Genomic DNA, 19,362 nt, shown 5'->3' with positions numbered 1-19,362 from the left:
AAAAAGACGATGGTTGAAAGAGAAACTTTCTCCTGATGGATTCTTCGATTGCCCAATCCCACCACAGCGAGTATGTGCTACTCTGGAGGTATGCACAGCTTTTTTTTTAGAATAACCGCAGACATTTTCGGGTATGCATTACCGAGGCATAGCCTTTGGTTTGAGACCAACGGTCTGAATGGGTATTCTCTGCTTGGCGTATATTGAGTACTTTTTCGGGTGGCTACCGCTTGAAAGTGTTAAATCTCCAAATGTGACGTCAGGTCTAACGCCCTATACCTCGTAATGCCAAGTGAGGCATAGCGTCCTGGGGCTAGCAACCTTACGGCATACACAACAATGTCATTTCTAACTGACGTCTCGCTTTGAGTAACGGCTGAAGACGTTCACATCAGAACATGGCGTTAGGTCTAGATACGCCGCGCCTTCGCACGCTTGCGTCTTCTTCTCTCTCTGCTGCACGCGATCCTTTAGCGAAGGGCGCCTAACGGAGCTGCCGCTAAGGTTTTCAGGGAAGTGTTTTAGTTTTTTAAACTATAGCTATGATAATTATCGTCGTCAGAGAAAGTTGGCTTTCTTGCAGTGCAGTTTCGCTTACACGCATCAGCAGTGCGAGGCTGAAAGCTTCGCTTTTCAACACTTCTTGTGGTGGGAATCGTACGTGGGTCCCTCGCGTTATGAAACTAGCAGCGATCCGATTGAGCTATCATTGCATTCCGGGCGCGCACAATTTCGTTTGGGTTCGTAGCGGCGGCTTTTGCTTTGGACTTGGCCGGGAATTCTAGTGCGTGCTATCGCGGTCCCCTTTTGGAGAGATTTAAAAACTTGCGGACCAAACGATCTGGGCCTGCCAGTCAAGGAGAACTTTCAGTGGCAAGTTCGGAAAAATAGGAAGTTAGGCCTAACGTCTTGCGGCTAACTAATGGCACGGAGAGGAACGCCGTTATTCTCGTGGCGGATTCTTTGGTTGTCGTCCGAGTTTCCCAAATGCTTCGAAGGTGTCAAAATTGAGCAATCCAACAGACGCCGATTTCATAACGCGAGGGGCCCAGGTCCGATTCCGGCCACGGGTGGGGTGGTGGTGATTACTTAACAGAGGAGGGAATAGAGAAGAACCGGGTGTTTTGTTGGACTCAACGGGGAGTTCACCCTCATACAACTGAGTCCAAGGAAGGGCAGTGGGGTTTCAAAGGAAAGGAAGAGAGAGGGGGGAATAGAAGAGCGGTGGGGGACCGTCTATGTCGCGTTCGTTTTGCGCATGACTCGACGGCTACAAAGGCAGCGCTAGTCCTGTCCAAACCAGGAAGTTGGGTACGTGCTGGAAGACCTCCCGTCGGATGGCGTCCGGTCCCGTATGCAACAGGAAGCCTTCCTGCTTGTGTCACGGGTAGCGCTTGTTTCTTTCACTTCCCTCACGAACATTTATTACCATCTTCAGAGAAAGTTGGCTTTTTTTGCAGAGCGTATCGGCGTACAGCGGCATCAGTGAGCACCACAAAGCTTCGCTTTAATAAATGTGAGGCACCACAGCCGGGTCTGCGACGAAGGGAGAGAGGCCACCAGCTCTGCTCTTTCTCACGCTGGTGCCAGACGCGCCAATGATTTAACAGCAGAGCTATTTAGGCCGACAAAAATTCCGTTCGACAGAAAACCCTGAGGGCAGGTGAGCGCGTGCCTCACGGTGACGTCCGGCGTCGTCCAGGCTTGCGCATTGGCTTACACCACATGAAGAGCTCCCGCCTTCGTTGTTGTCATCGTGTAGCGACCGGTGTGCCACGGGTCCACCGCACGGAAGACGATTGCGACAAATCTGTCTAGCCATCCCTTCACACTCCACACGTGAAGACGGGCACCGGATAAACTTACAAAGTGGACGTCTACCGAGGTACAAGAGGACTTGCCAAACGCGGCTGTGCCGTCAGATGACGGCGGCGACGAAGGGGACGACGATGATTGCTACTGAATAAAACACTGTAAATACTACAATGGCGCCTGCTTTACAGTGCCGTCCAAAACGGCTTTGCGCTGCTCGGATCCAGCTGCCCCCTCTCCTGGGATCCGCCGTCAGTGCGTGAATTAGATAGGTAGACCCCAAACTCTGCTGTTTTTCCAGACTTGCTCCACTAGTACAAGCTGCGGCACTTTTTAAGTGCGAATGCACTTTATAAGCGACCCCAAACCATCCACCGCCGGCGGCGGCGGCGACGTCCGCAGTGCTCCTCTATATTTAAAAAAGAAACAGCATCCGGCGCCAGGTTTCGATCCGAGGACTTTGCGGCCGCAGCGCGACGCTCTACCGACCAAGCCACGGACGCGACGCTGATATCAGTGTTAGTGACGCGCCTTATATCTTTAACGCATTCAAACTACGTCGTCAGCGGCGTGCGTTGGCGACTCAGCGGCGTTATAGCGGCTTGATAACTGCGTGGTGTACACGTGATACTACAAACCCGATGGAAGAGATGGAAGAGAAGGCGGCGAGGCGGTGGGCTGCGGGGGCCGAGCGCAAGCGCCGCAAGCGGGCCGACAACCGTGCATTCGCACTTTCACATTCTCCCCCTCGGGGAAATGCGGGGGAATTTTTTCGTCTGAATTTTTGTTCCGTACAGGACTGCCTTCAGAACACATTCAGCGCCGTAACGTTCCCATGAACGTTTTTGAACACAGTAACCAATTACTTAACACTAATTAAATATCGCTCCTAATTTTTTCTGCAGGGTGTTAAGTCAACAAAGGAGATTCGTTAACACTTTTCAAGAGCAAACCACGGCTGTGTTCGCGCTCAAAATTAATACGGAGGCCACATTTTGTGGTGTGTTTTTTTGACAACGGGAATGGCAACGAGTTACACGCCTATACAGAAAACCAAGCATTCTCGCCTGTGCAATATGGCGGCGAATTTAGACGTTCGTGCTAAGCTTGGAATGGCGGCGCCACCTGCGGTATGGAAAACGAAACGGGTGGTGGCGGTTCACCGCAGGAAGGAACCAATTGTGATCGGAGATGATCATGCAACCATTTCCGGCACTAGATTGCGATGATGTGAAAAATGTACATAAGAGTTCTTATTCATCGCAATAAAATACTCCAATGGTTCATCGATGCACATACGTTGCATACGTTGATTTTTTTCATCTTTTGGATTGTCCGTAGCATGCTATGCCAAATTACTCAGCTTTCTGAAATCAGGATCACCATTCTTTGTTCACGTTTGTTGGTTTGTGCTGGCTTTACTTTTATTATTCTGTACTTTTGGCTTGCCGTATGAGATTGTGCACTCCAAACGAAACGGTAGTCTGTTCTTCAGTGAACGATCTCATATCTGCACTCCACAAGCACAGACACGGCAGAGACCTACACAATAAAAGTGGCGCGAGAGCAAAGTGGTTTTAAAACCACTGTGCAATGCGACGGAAGAGGGAATTGGTCGTATCCCGCTCGAAGAGAGTGGAGCATAGGAAGAGTAATATACGAAATTCGAATTTAAAATAGAAGGTTGGCGGGGGGGGGGTGAACAGATAGGCAAGGGCAGGAAGAGGGGGAAGCGATGGGAATTTAAATCGGAGGGGGGGGGAACCTTCTAGGTTAGTCAAGCTACGGCAAATAAGTCGAAGAACCCAGGCAAGTCGGTTGGTGACAACCGACGTCCCGATACAAATGGAGTTCCGCTACCCCCCCACCACCACCACCACCACCATCATCACCAGCAGCAGCAGCACTTTCATACGGTTGGAGGCGGCTTGAGAAAAATTTCTACGGGTTTGTGTCCGGCGCATAAATCTGGCGGCAGCGGCGACGCTTTGCTGCTTTTCTGTCTATTGCTGTGACCGACGCCTTGCAGTGCCAGGACGCGGGGCGGCGAGATCAGTTACCAAAAGGCGACGACGCGGAGTGCTTCCGTCGTTAGCGGCTGAGGTGTTTTTGTGTAGATCTAATGATGACGCCGTTTGGCAGCGGACGCAGCAAGGGTTTGTGGCGGCAAATTTGAAGAGCTGGCCTTTTCAAGGAATACTTAATTTCCTGAGTCACCAAGGCTCCAGCAACGGCTGCGTGGTAACCTTCAGTGTTGGTCAGGGCTTTGACTTTTCCCCTTCCGTGAAAAAGTCTTTCGTGTGCCCTGAGGGGCTGTGGGCAGTAGAGGTGGCGTGACTTAGGCGGGACCAATGAGCAGGGGGAATAGTCGGGCGAGTGGAGAGTATCTGTGTTCTTGGCTGTGATTTGGTAGCTGTTGTTCATGTACCTCATAGAAAACGTCTAAACCAACTTCACAGGTTTGGCCTTCTAGCTTTTATGATTAATTGGATAAAAGAGCACTTGTCCTACCGCATTTAGTTTGTGGATATCGGCGGGCACTTGTTCAAGTATTTGCCTGTTAGATCTGGCGTGCTTTAGGGGAGCGTCTTGGTACCCATTCTTTTTCTCATGTACGTGAATGATATCACCACTGCCAGGGATGAGAGGTGCGTCAATTTTAAGGGCTCCGGACTAATTTCTAGCCCATAACCGGCGCCGAAATCTCGGCACCTGGGTGTTTTTGGTTTCTGCTTCCATAAAAAAAACTTCCGCCGCTGACGAGAATTCCATTCACGTCCTTGTGCTGAACAGCGCCACGCCTTACCCACTAAGCAACTGCGGTATGTTTACAACCGGAACTGCTGCCGGCACCAATATGGGGGACCAGAGGGATCAGGGGGCAAAAGATTAACGCCAGTATTAACACTACCCCCCTCTTCAGAAAGTTCTTAGGAAGAGCTATTCTAGAGATGCCGGTGATGGAATCAGTGCCGCCGAGAGGGTCTAAGCACCCATACACCTCGAAACGTCACACAGCGCAGTCCCTATGTGCGCGCTTGTAGAACATAAAAGTTTACACACTAAAATCCAAGCAAATCCCTATAAGCAGTTCGTAAGGCATAAAAACAGTTCAAACAGTCCTGTCAAGCTGCTTCACAAGTCCTCCCACGTGTTAGCTATAAACTGTTCTAAGCTAACAGAAGAATCTATGCCTAAGTGCACTACAGGAACATAATGCGTACGAAGCTGTGGACAGCCAGAAATCGTTATTGACAGTCAAACTTCCATGGCACCGATTGCGCAAAAAACAAGGATGAAGAAGGAAACGACAAGGATGAGCGCACTAAATGAAGCAACACCATGAGCCAGCCTAGTTGGAATCTATCCATTGCACCCTCGTCCTTGTCCTGCACGCTCGTTCTTGTCGTTTCCTTCTTCTCCTTGTTTTTTGCGCAATCGGTACCATGGATAGATTCCAAGTAGGCCAGCTCACGGTGGAGTAAAACGTCCAAGTCCATGCAAGCGTGTAAGCCAGAAAATCCTATGTTTGCCTATAAAACTCGGCGTCTCTTCCACGTCGGGCAGCATGTCCCTCTTCTCCGAAAGACACTCTGATTTCCTTTCCTGCGTTTCTTAGGTGGGTGTTCATGTTCAGACAATCCAGTAGGAGACGGGCTGTTTTGAACTCTTGGAAACATATCACGTTGTCTGCGCTGTAAGGGTTGCAGGCGCCAGCGACGCTGCAAAGTCGAAAGCGTGGGAAGCGGCGATTCCCTGAAGGGCTTTATAGCAGCCAGCTTGCTAAGAGCGAACGGGCTTTGGATCATGCCGACTGCGCGGAGACGAATTGTCTTGAGCCTCAGCCGGGCTGCGACATTGTTTTGATAAGTGTGTCGCAGGGCGCAGTACGAGCGTGGGAAAGCGTGGGTCGGATGCCTCGGGGGCCGCCTGCGCGCGCGTTTTTCCATTAGCACGTTGTAACACCATTTGGTCCGTCGAGCGGCTGGAGACGGGGAGCGTGGAGCTGTCAACTGTGGTTAGACAGTGGCCGATTCACGGCGATAGCTTTCCTTTTATTGGCCAGTGCGCGCGTCGCGGCCCGGGATGGGCGCGGCAGAGGCGACGCCTGAGCCGGCCGCCGTGTTCTTTTGTCCCTACGCGCTGTTTCTGGCCCACGGTCCAATTAACGGGGCATCACCTGTCAACGGCGGAGAATCTTTGGGACGCGCCGGGCCGTTAAGACGGATGTTTATGGGTTTCAGCTGGCTTGAGTAGCTGTCCGGTCTCGGACGAGATGCGTGGGAACAGGCGATGCAGACCAGCGTTCGTGGAAGCTTGCCCCGGGCGCTTGCACGTGTTTCCTCGGACGTTTGAGTGTTTGTAGTATTTGTTTGGTTTACTTTTGATCTCTTCCTTGTTTTCTGGTGGGAGAGAGTGACCAGCGTTTGAGGGTTGCGGGGGGCGTTGCCCACCGTGGTTTAGGCCCGGATTTACTAGTCCATCCTATCAGGTGCCCAGGAGATACCGATTGGCCTGTGTATCGGGGGTGGGGCCTAAGTAACCCATTAAAACCACGAGACACGAGGTCTCGGGGTCGAATCCTCAAGGTTTTAATGTGCTATGCACGGCCGGCGTATTGCCGGGCTAGCCAGGTCAGGCTAGGGAGGATTTCACCACTTGGGTAGTTTTAAGGTCAGGGTCCGTCGCTGACGGGGGTGCCGCGTGCACAAAGACTTAGCTGACCTAGAACCCCATTTTATTTCTTACTTTGTTAACTCTATCTTCAGTTTGTCAATATTCTGTATATATCTCTGTGTGAATATACAGTTTTGAAAAACCCTCCATCAACCATCGTCGTCGTGTCATCAGTGCCGTCACCATCAGGCACCAACGCAGATCATCATCATCTTCAAGGAACAACATCGAACCTGACATTTACTTGTGCCTTTGGGGTTTTCTCCTCTGTTCGCGTCTGCGTTTAACCAGTTTCCGCAAATGCTTGTGCGGAGTTGTTTTACCCTGCGTACGTCTAAGCATGGGGATCGGGATAGCGGTGGTTGGTCCTGCGTAACGGTTGCACATCCTTACACTCCTACAAATTACTGAGCCCATTGAAAATCTCTTAGCCTGGCGCATCACATGGCATTTTCTTTTGCGACTCAACTTAGGCAAACATCGAGTCTCCCAATGGTTAAAGCGCCCTTGACGATTTTGCTTTTGGGATACGCGGCTAGGCAGAGTACAGACGGATGTTTTCGATGTTTTTGAGACGGAATGCATCGCAGTCTTTTTGCGGCTCTTTCGTTTCCGCGGTAGCCTTTGTGAGCGCGAAAACATCTCACTGACACCTTGACGTTCTTTTTGGATACTGACTTCGGGGACGTTATTTGAACACGCTTAGAGACTAAGTGAACCCTGTTGCTCATCTGCCTCGGGACCTTCTGGGTTACCGTTATTGATGTCAGGTGCCTGTAAGTGAAGCTCTCTTTGAACAGGAACTGAGCTACAAGCTTTGTGGATAGGTTTGGAGCCTCACAAATGTACGGGGGTACGACATAGGGGGTAGGATGAGCGAGGCATATGCGCGATTCGAGAACGGCGATTTCCCTGTTGAGGGCGGCTATCCTTCGTTCATCCGCGTCCTTCCTTTCCTCATGCTCTCTGAGTGCCTCCCTTTCCTCTTCCTGTTTCCTTTGCTGCCATTGTTTCAGGATCGCATTTGTGCTCACCAGCGTCTCTGAAGAGAGCGACATGAACACCAAGTCGCCTCACCTCCCTACTCAAGAATAGCTCCTCTTTCAACTTCACTTTCTCCGTGTCGAAGTAATTGCGAAGTGCTGTACCTGTCAGTCGCAAGTCTTGTCCAGCTTTCATTCTTCGTTCCAGACCCGCTAGATACGTGTTCTTATATTAGCGTGGTTGTAAGGTTAACAGCAACCGTACTCCTCTCTAGGGGTAACACGCAAATCCTGGAATCTTCTGATCCTGGCAGGCTTGCCACTTTTTGTGATGAAGGAATGGGCATGATCGCGCGTAGAGCTACGAGCCGGGCTACTGTCTAAACAAACACACGCCTTCTCTTCAAAAGACAATCCAAACCGGCAGGTACGGAAAGCGGGAGAACAACATTTACAAGACTCCAAGGAAACTAAGGAAGAACTGGCCAACTTCAGTCCGCTGTGGCTGGCGCGGTGGATGGAGCGGAGACGGAAAGACGGGGGCGGTGGCTTGGGCGAGTCGATGCTAGGTGGTGGTGCCCGCGAGGCTGCTGAGCTCTGCGCGCCGAGGAGCTCCACACCGGCGTTATGGTCCCACAGCAAAGACGGTGCCGATGGCTAGCGGCGAGAAGAGATAGCTCTGGCCCGCAATGAGGCCTCCGCGTCACCGGCACACCGCTCACTCGTGGGCCGGACACCGGCTTCTCCCGGCGGCGTCCAGGGTTGTCGTCGGGCCTACGCCGCGACGGATGATAGCTTAGAAGGCAGCGCCGGCGACGGACCTCGGGCCTACACCGCGAGGGCGCCGTCCTCCTGTCGTCCTGGCCGACCGCTTCCGAACTGCTGCTTCCTTCTCCTTTTTTAAGTGCGAATGCACTTCTTAAGCGAGCCTGAAGCGTCCGCCGCCGTCCGCATTCCGCCGCCGTCCGCATAGCAACAGCTGCGGGTGCGCGCGCTCCACGTCTTCCTTGGCAACGGGGTGAGATGGGCGCGCGCTACCTGGCCGCTGACATGGCACATACCCACGTGGGGAATTGGCCAGGAATCTCCTCGTCTTCCTTGGCAACGGGGGGAGATGGGCGCGCGCTGCCTGGCCGCTGACATGGCACATACCGACGTGGGGGATTGGCCAGGAATCGGGCGTGAGAAGGGCTAATGCACCCGCTTAAAGAAGTACTGACACGAAATTTCAAAGCTGAGATCCGCTCCAGCAATCAAGTACAACGACAACACAAATAGGTGTCTGTGAATAAATGCATCTTTCTTTCTTTGTAGTTGTGTGTGTGTGTGTGTGATCTCTCTTTCGCGAACATTACCGAACCGCGCAAATTTAACTCCCGCATTCGCACTTTCACATTCTTCCCCTCGGGGAAATGCGGGGAATTTTTTCCTGCTGGCCCGTTGTCTTCGTCAAGCGCTACACCACTGGTTCGGCGGATTGGCCAGCACACTGCAGTGGCCTTTCTCTACAAGAGCATATATTATGAGCCAAAACTACCTAAAATAAATCGCAGTATATAGCGTTAACACAAATTTTCACACTACTTATCGACAATCTCACTATTCCGTCTTCCGCGCAAGCTCTGTTTGGCAAACGACAGATGGCGCCTCAGAACTTTATCATGGGAACAGGTTAAGCGCCAGGCACAACTGGAGGAAGTAAAACAGACAGGAAAGGGGCGCTTTTTTTCCACCATCTTCTGAGTTCTTACTTCAGGCTTCGCCACAGGAGTCTTGGGTAGTCCCTCGACAGTCTCGCGTACACACCTCTCCGCGTCTTCAGGACTTGCCCTGGAAGCTGCGGTCCTAAACATGGCCAGCACTTAAACCTTCTCGGTGGTTGGTGCCGCGCAGAACTTCGGCCCCAGCTGCAAGACGTCCGTTACACCCTGAGGAAGGCTAGGCGGGGGCACACCAAGCACCGTCACACCTTGATTCGGCGGTTCTGAGAGCTTCCTTCTTGGGAGCCTCACCATCAGGCTATTTCAGGTAAAAGCTGATAGCGACGCCTGCCGCAGACCTTCGCGGAAATAGCGATGGTGGTGTCCAGGTGGTGTAGCCCGAGCGCAGGCCACAAACAGGGCATCCTTGAGCAACCTCACCTGCCTCCAAGCTTCGTCGCGAAGAATACTGGTTAACCGCATACCATGTGCCTGTGAAAGAGGGAACGGTCCGACGGAGAGTGCTACGTCCGGTTGGAACTTGTGCTTGCTTGATGGAGAACGCTAGGAAGCGTGCCCTGCACATGGCTGCCGGTAGCTCACTGGTGCAAAAGCTTCCTCCAGTTGTGCCTGGCGCTTAACCTGTTCCCATGATGAAGTACCAACTAGCTCGCATCGACACATTAATACAGAACTTGAGATGTATCACGCAAAAATGCTCGCAATGGCTCTACAGTCAAGCGGCAGAGCTAATCTCACATTCTCCAAGATAGAGAAATAACCAATTGGCTAGATTGTAAAACGCCTAACCAAGAGAAGAGCAGGGAAAAGAGAAGAAGAAACGATGACGCATGCAGCCGATGATCATGAGCCGAGTAACAAGAACTAACCAGCACAGAAGACAGCCACATAAACACCATAATGAGGACAGCACATCAGGGAGCCCTCGCCCTCTCAATTTCTACCGTACGACGAACCGACAACCGGTGGACCCGTAGTGTAACAAACCAAATACCCAGAGATGGTTAAGATGGGGAAGGCTCGACGGAAGATATAAGTAAGAAAATGTGGAGGCAAAGAACGGGCTCGGTTAGCACCGGACAGGAGAGGCCTTCGTTCTGCAGTGGACCTTAGTAGGTTGCTGCTACTGATGACGAAAAGATCCTCAAATTTGGTCTTCGTAACGCCTTTGAAGAAATAAGAGAAAGTACTCTCCCTGCGTCAAATGAGCGGCTTGAGTACCGCATGGATACCCATCCCGAAAAACTTTCCGAGTGGCTCGTAACCCTGCGCGTAGAAACCCTATCCTTCGCCGTACCAGAAGGGGTCACAATTTTTAAGAGTCGTGAAATATGTTGAGGATAAACCAACACAAGTATCTACGAATTTATGGGGGCGATGATCTGCAGTGGGAACATGAGACGTTAGTGAAAACTGTTATAAATGCGCAAAAACGTACACCCCCTCTCACGCAACCCCGGCATGTGGAAGATATGCTCAGTAGAGACGAACTCGAACTTTACATATTCCACTTCTATCGGGACATGTGAGGCATCTTTTACGAGCTCGTTACCTAAACACCATCGGGAGATAATTGTGAGGTCATGTGAATAAGCTGCTGCATCTGGTGCCTGAAACTTCAGGTTCCACCGTTGACCTGTCTACCAACAGGGCTCTTCTCTCGCTCGCTATCTCTCTCTCGCGCGCGCGCTTAGCGAAAATCAAACGCGTTCAGTCTCGCAAAGACATTAGCTGCTGCTATTACGTGGCGACATCGATATAAACCCTGGCCCTACAAATCGGTCCGCTAATACTGAAACCCCTGACGACGTTATGTCTGTCCTCAGCGATATCCAATCCGGGCAGGCAGCCATCATTATTGAAATGAAATCCATACATTCTACGCTGCTGCAACACGAGAAAAAATGTGAAGAAATTACTAAAAGATTCTCTAAATTGAAGACAACTGCTCTGTAATAGCCACGGTAAAAGAAGAAGTTGACGGCTTACAGACACTACCTGAGCAATACTGCGGTGATATCATTAGACTTGTCACCAGGATGGATGGGTCTGATAACATACAGCGACGATCCAACGTTGTATTTTAATGTTTTGAAGATTCCAGGGACGAGACCTGGGTACAGTCTGAGAAGCGCGTCATCGATCTATGTCTTAGAAAACTTGAAGTCTCAGTCCAACCATGAGACATTGAACGTGCTCACCGAATAGGGCATTTTCAACCAAGAAAAAAAGGGCCAATCATTCTCCGGCCCTGTCATTTCAAGGACTGAGATCTGGTGCGGTCCAACGCCAAAAAACTAAAGGACACCAATTACACCATTAGCGAAGATCTTTCCCCCAACACACGCACGGCCCGTATGCACCTGATTGAATGTGATAAAGCATCTCGCAAGACGTATAAACTTCGGTACGACTAACTAACCATTGATGACACTACTTACGTTTTTGATCGCTCTTCTGAAAAAGTAATCTTCCTCCGCCCATAGCGACCACCTCCCACCCCAGCGAATCCTAAATGAAACCCTGAACTTTTGTCAATTGTACGCACTAACATTAGAATTGTACGCACTAACAGATTAAACGCGACTCGCTGTTTAATCTGATCTGCAGACAGAATGCAACTTTATTCTCTTAACTGAAATGTGGCTAAACCCTTCAATATGCGATTCCGAAATAGCACCATGTTTTTCTGGCTTTACAATTTTTCGGTGAGATCATGATGGTAAGCGTGGTGGTGGCAATCTTATAGCTGCTCACAGTCAATTAAATTGCTCCCCAGTGGTCATCCCTTCGAGTCTTGAATTAAAGTTTGTGTGCTGCAGAAATTCATATCCTCCGGTTATCATTGGCGTCTGTTGCCGCCCACCTGAGGCAGATGCTTCATTTGTCGCTAATTTCCAGAGTGCTCGTAACTCACTGAATTCCTCTCATCCTGACATACCAGTTGTTTAATTGGGTGATTTTAACTTCCCAGAAATAATCTGGTCTAACCTCGCGCTCACGGTATCTAAACACACTATGGAAAGCGACTTTGTTAGCACGTGTCTAACATTTAGTTTATCTCAACTTGTTTCTTTCCAAACGCGAGTTACTGCGCACTCTTCAAATGTTCATGACCTCATTTTTACGTCACCCCCCGGCCATCTTACATCGCTAGTTCCTCTCCCCAAGATAAGTGATCACGCTGGACTTCACGCTTCGTTTTCTAATCAACTACGAGACCCAAGACATTCCAAGAAAACGCTCACACTTTACGATAAGGGAAACTATCCCGCCATTAACAACAAACTATCTACATTTTGCGACTGATATTTAAACGACTTTTTCCAACGCCCCCTTGAAACTAACTGGCCTTTGTTCAAGTGCGAAATCCATGATTTGATCAATAGGTTTATACCCACAATTACAATTACGGAACGGGCGTCTTCACCTTGTTTTAGCATATATCTTAAGCGTCTTAACAATAAGAAAAAGCGATTATATCGCTCGGGTAAACTTTTTACCGCATCAGATCAAACTAAAAATTTACAATGCCCTTTTCCTCTGTCATATTAATTACTGTGTCCTTGTTTGGGGGAAAACCACGATAACGAACTTAAATCGCCTACTCGCACTCGAAAAGAAAGCTCTTCGACATATAGCCAATGTAGATTACCACGCGCACACTAAACGCTTTTACATCGTTTTAATTTAGTTTCTACTCGTAATCTTTACTCATATCATCTAGCGATGAGATACAAGCAAAGCATTAATAACCCTGAAAATTTATTAGTGTGCCTTGCAGATCTGACAAAACCGGATGCCCATATACAAAACCCGTAACACTGAACCGTGCGTAATACCTTTTTCGAGAACTTCCTATGGGGAACAAATGCTTCGCTGTTCTCTCCCTACGCTCATAAATTACCTGCACAAACAGACGATAATAACAGAAAATACTAGTACAGCAAAATTGCGCACATTTTTTGTACATGCTGAGAGATATCTTTATTGAAATTTTTAATTTATTCATATGTTGATGAAATGTTTCTCCTCATTTGTATGGCGGTGTTATCGTGAATAAGTTATCATTCTGCTCTGTGAAATGGATTCCGCTGTTGTGCCTGCTGTCTTTCTCTGTGCACTTGATTCTGCTGTATGTTTTCTTGTTGATTTTTAAGTGCGAATGCACTTTATAAGCGACCCCAAACCATCCACCGCCGGCGTCGGCGGCGGCGTCGGCGTCCGCAGTGCTCCTCTATATTTAAAAAGAAACAGCATCCGGCGCCAGGTTTCGATCCGAGGACTTTGCGGCCACAGCGCGACGCTCTACCGACCAAGCCACGGACGCGACGGTGATATCAGTGTTAGTGACGCGCTTTATATCTTTAACGCATTCAAACTACGTCGTCAGCGGCGTGCGTTGGCGACTCAGCGGCGTTATAGCGGCTTGATAACTGCGTGGTGTACACGTGATACTACAAACCCGATGGAAGAGATGGAAGAGAAGGCGGCGAGGCGGTGGGCTGCGGGGGCCGAGCGCAAGCGCCGCAAGCGGGCCGACAACCGTGCATTCGCACTTTCACATTCTCCCCCTCGGGGAAATGCGGGGGAATTTTTTTTATGTACGTAACATGATTTAACATGTGTAACATGTTAAATATGTTTCCTTGTAAAGGGGGCCCCGAACCCTTGTCAAGTGGACCAGTCTCCACTTATTGTTCGGGCCTCCTTCCAAATGTTCTTTGGAAAACTAAAGATGATTTCATTTGATTTGATGTGATCTTGGAACGACTGCGCCACCTGGGGTATGCAGAGCGAAACGCACGTTTGGGATTCACGGTAGGATGGAGCCAAACGGTGTAGCAGACGATCAGAAAATGTGAAAGCGGATTTTCTGATCGTCTGGTAGTTCGTTTGGCTCCTTCCTAGGTGCATTTTCTTTGCTTTGGCTCCTTTCTGCCGTGAATCCAAAACAAGCCTTCCGCTCTGCATATACCAGGTGGCGCAGTCGTTCCAAGATCAAATTGCGCTGGCTAGCACGTCCAAATCAGCCGCCATTTTGCAACCGGCGAAAATCGTTTTTATTTATTTTAGACTAAACAGGTAAGTACCATCGTTTTTCTCGGTGTCAAACAAAATAAACCACAAAATTCGACCTTCCTGTGAAGTCGACCTGAGCGGTGGTTCGCTCAGGAAAATTTTTTTAAGTGTTCCAATTATCGGCGCACGACCATTCAAGGACCGTCCTCAACCTCGGAATTTTCACCGTGAGACGAACTGACCACAGATTCACTATGCGGGAAACAAAATTGACACCAGGAAACGAATCTAGAAGAAGGGGAAGTCCATAAACTGGATGGAGGGATGAAATAACATTCGCAGACAAAGAGTGGACTTGGGCAGCGCAGGACAAGAGCGGTGAAGGTCCATGGGAGAAGCCTTCGTCCTGAAGTGGACCTTAATAGGATGTTGATGATGATGATCATGAATAGGCCCACAAATGTTGTCTTCAAAACCCTTTTGAAAAAGTCCGAGAAACTAACATTCTAGCACGAAGAGAGGGGCTAGGAAAACAAATCGCCACGAACAATCGTATGCACGACAGACTACCCCTTTGAAAAGAAACGACTCTGCGCCATGATAGACTTGTCACGGCGGCTCCGAATAGTAACTGTCCTCTATCAAAAACAAGGATCAAAACCTGCGCAACAACAGGCGATATGGCAGCATTAAGTTCGTGTGAGGAAAGTTCCATGAGTCCACAATATATACCGACTCCGGTATCTACGTAAGTACTACGCTGCAGCAATTGTCCTAGTAAACTTCTTAGGCCTTCTACGTACTAGCCCTTCTGCGTACAGACAGAAGAAAATGGAAGTTGGAGACACCTTCTTGGCGATCCGACAAGCGAAAGCTTAAACATGATCACAGACTCTCAAAGGGCGTTGGAGTATTTCCTGCATGCGAAATAACCTAAATGCTTCGGTAAAATACTCCCTTCCACAATTCAGCAAATCAACCTCGCCTGTACACCCGCACACAACGGCCTGGAAGAGAACGACACACTGACAAAGATGCACGCGAACCCACACACTATGCTCCTTGCGACCACAACTACCGCAATCCCCTTCAAGAAAAACACCAAGAACGTCTTTCTCTTTTCTTCAAGGGGGTCTTAATGCCAAAAAATCGCAAACTCCTTGAAGTATAAACCAACACAACTATATAAAAATCTTTTTGGGCTAAGATGTTTGGTAGGAACATCAGGTATTAACCTAAAACTCTGCTGAAATCGGCGAAACATCCACCCCATCCACACAACCTTGCCATGTGCTCAAGGGAGATCAACTCAAACATTACATTTTCAACCTCTATGGAGGCTTGGTAGGCAGCTTTCACCCTCTCGTCACCCCAAAAGCAGCGCGAACTGATGTCAGGGCAAGGGAAGGAGAGTCCTCGGGTTACACACGTGTTCAGCAACAGTGGCGCCATGTGGTTCATAGACTCTCTCCTAAATTTTCGTCTTCCATTTCGCAGGAATGGACGCGTATCTACAAGCTTGTTGCTATCATCCACGCACGCGACCACCAGTGGCGCCCACGACGGATAACAAAGCGGACGTCATCGCCAAGAACGTATAAAACGAGAAGACATCGTGTATCCTGGCACACACATATTCAGCAGCAGTGGCACCGTGTGGTTCATCGACTGGCTCCTAAATATTTGTCTTCCTTTTCCCAGGTTAGTGCTTATCTGTATGTAAAAGCTAGCGTGTGGCATCTGAATATACGGTTGCAACTGTTGCTGAATAAATAACATGGTTGGCACTTATATTTCCTGTCACGAATCTGTGAGGGACACAGCCCTTTTGTTGTGCTTAGATTGCAAATACAGCTATGATACAGGTGCATGCTCATGAGTTAGAGAAGTAGCCTACAATAAGTAACCTGCAACAGCGAAGAATACATGGAACTGCGCAACATGTAAAACGGCAAAAACTCTAAGCAGTCAGAGCACTGAACCCGAAGAAGCGGAAAACGGAATGAACCTTACGAAGGAAATAGGTGAAATTCACAGAAAACTGTCTTTACTACTCACAGTGAAATCAAAAGTTGACGCTCTGGAAAGCGTTGCTGCCACTGTGCATGCCATTGAAAGGTGAGTTCAGGAAATGTCAAGCAAGTATGATGATACGCTTGCCGAAATGAAGCGTCAAAATGATGAAATGAGCAGTTTAGGAAGGCGGGCAGAAAACCCCGAAGCACAGACAAACGAACTAGAAGTCGAAATGCTTATGCAAGAAGTTAATAACCTTGATCAATACAGTAGACGTCTGAACCTAGAAATCAATGTAATGGACAGACAAACTAATGAAAATCTGATATAAAAACTGAATCTTCTGGCAGATGAACTGGAACTTCCTAGACTATCTGAAAAAGATATTGAAGCCACCCACAGGCTGCGTTCAAGGTCAGGCGCAGACGGGACAGGAAAGCCAACGCCTATTATAGCGCGCTTTTTAGCCCGCTATACCGGTGACGCTTGGCTTGCAAAACAAATTGTACTAAGAAGAAAGAAATGGAAGGTTTTCATCAACGAAAATTTGACTGCTCGGAACAAGCGCTTGTTCTGGCAGATGAAAACAAGGCAAGGGAAATGGAATACCAGTTCGCGTGCGTCAAGGACGGCGAATGCTTTGTTGGGGGAGTCAACACGACAGAATACTAAGGATTAATGCAGCCAGTGGCCTCGATCAAATAAGATAGCAACAGCACTTCACTAATTTTATTACGCCATAAAGGCACATGCCTACAGGCGATAAAACATGCACTTATCACGACGCTGCTTCGTTTAGACATCTGAGGGCCTTAAATGGCACCAAACTATTTTATTTACTTCTTTGCAACGTGTGGAGTTTAAGGAACTAGCATAATTCAGTCAACTTTTTTTAGATGCCTTAGGTAATCAATTTAACGTCCTAACATTCACTCAAAATTGGTTTTCTAAGAAATGCCCCTTTGTAGATTTTTCGAGCTACAACTGCATTTCAGTGGCGCGAACTAGCAAAAGGGAAGGTGGTGTTGCTATATATGTAAAAAACACCTTCAGTTGTCAAGTGGTTCAAGAATACTTATTCATAAATGCTCACTACGAATGCACGCTAGTAAAGTGTTTGAATACAATGTTGGTAGTACTTTACGCGCCTCCAAATGGTTCTACAACCATATCTGTAGGATTTCTTCAGCGTACTCTAGAGTACTATGCATGCGTTGGTAGACCTACCATCGTAACGGGTGATTTTAATATTAATTGGCTCTCGGCAGTGTCCTTTATTCGAAAGCTACATGATGTTTTTCTTTGTTTTGGCTGTCGAAGTATTGTAGACATACCAACGAGGATAACAAGTACGCCCGAAACGTTGCTAGACGCATGTTTTACGAATGCTAAAATTGACCAACCCGATACTGGAGTGTTGATATCTGACATAAGTGATCACATGCCGTTTTTTCTCTTTTTTTCACCATACATAACCCAGCATAACAAACATACAGACCACGCACCTATTCTAATTAGAAGATTATGTGCTGAAAAGATCAATTTTTTGAGCATTTATTTGCGGAAGCCTGCTGAGACTCAATAATGCAGACCAATAGATCGCACTCTTTCCTTATGATATTTTTTAAAATATATTTAAAAACTATATGATAGTGCGCTTCCTCGAGAACAAATAAAAAGCACAAAAATCTAGAAAACCGTGGATTGATGCCTCTTTACTAAAGAGAATAAAAAGATAAGACAGGATATTCGCATCCTGGGTTCGAACAAAGAACCTCGATCAATTAGCTGAGTACAAAAAAAATAGAGGTTGACATATGATATTAAACACGCACGTAACTTGTATTATGAGAATAAGTTTGTCAGAACCTCTAACGATTCTAGAAAAGTATAGATTTGCGTAAATGCACAAGTGAACAAGAACGAGAGAGAAGCAATATCTGAAATAGTGATTAAAGGGACACTGAAGTGAATTTGTCAAGCTCCCGTTTTTGCTTGCACTACGTAGACTGGCTCAAATTAGCACACTTTTCATCGTTTATCCGGTTGACAAATCGGTAATTATTTTACAAAGCGGGAAAGAAGAAAAACTACCATGCGCGGTTTGCGGCGGCCGCACCAACTAAGGCTGTGACGTTGGGAGGAGGGGCGCCGTGATTGGACGATGCCCAAGGTTAGCAATCACACAAGTATCAGTTTTGGTTTCGGTTCTGTAAAACATAACCAATGGCGTTGTTGGATGGGCATTCTCAATATCTCAGTAATCATCGTACCGCGCTTCTGCCATGTTGTCGGCTGTAAAATGCATAAGATAAGCCTCCCAGGACGGCTTGTAGTCGTAGCATTCACTAGCCGAGACCTACGCAGTGTATGAACGCCCTCCGCGTACCCGCAGACGCCCAAATGTCATGCGCTTTTCCCCCATATTTGGAGCTTGCCTCCCTCATGCCTGTATCGTAAAAAGCGTGTTCCCACCAGGCCAAGGGTCTGTTCATTCTGGCCTGTGCCCACTGCCTGCAAGCAGTCGGTGCTTATGGCAACAGCGCTCCAACGAGAACTCGCTAGCGCGCCAGTGCCAGCCTGCGCGCGTTTTGTGAACTAGTTCGTGTAGCCATGAACGTTGCGGCCCCAAAAAAGGTGAACTCAATATAGAAAACATCGGCGGAAAACAAAAAAGTTAACTTACAAAAAAAAAAAGTACGTACCCGCGGGGATTAGAACTCGTGACTTGCAAAACATTTGCGGTGACATAACCGGCGCCCCAGACCACTGAGCCACGAAGCGGGACGCGAAGGCCTTTCTAATATAGGGTATATATTGTACAACCGGTTTACACTTTTATTTAGTTTTGGCATTTCAAGCAGCTTAGGTGACTATTTGTTGTACTGCGATCGTGCAGTAAGCGTCGCCCGAGTTTCCACAGTAGCTCACGTCTAGCAATTGCATTTCGTAGACGTAAAAGCGTTCGCAGATGCGTAGTCGTGCTGCTGACCGCTGTGCGTGTTCTCCCAGCGCAAAAAAGTGCTTCCCGCGCCCTAGTTTTACGCTGTACGGTAAAAATATTAGTTGATTTTATTTCCTTAGTACCTATATTGACTTCGCTGACTCTTCTCCCGCCTTCAAGAGGCCTT

At 48.4% G+C, this 19,362-nt stretch overlaps 1 pseudogene; it reads left to right on the top strand.

The window, feature by feature from the left end:
* Positions 1–15,992: 15,992 nt before the first annotated feature.
* On the top strand, positions 15,993–16,941 carry LOC144166968 (uncharacterized; annotated as a pseudogene).
* Positions 16,942–19,362: the final 2,421 nt, after the last annotated feature.

The sequence above is a fragment of the Haemaphysalis longicornis genome, unplaced genomic scaffold (assembly GCF_048455015.1).
Source record: "Haemaphysalis longicornis isolate Haplotype H1 unplaced genomic scaffold, Haemaphysalis longicornis Haplotype H1 scaffold_2, whole genome shotgun sequence".
NCBI classification, from domain to species: domain Eukaryota; kingdom Metazoa; phylum Arthropoda; class Arachnida; order Ixodida; family Ixodidae; genus Haemaphysalis; species Haemaphysalis longicornis.
The sequence above is the reverse complement of the archived record's forward strand: the minus strand, read 5'-3'. Positions and strand labels throughout refer to the sequence as shown.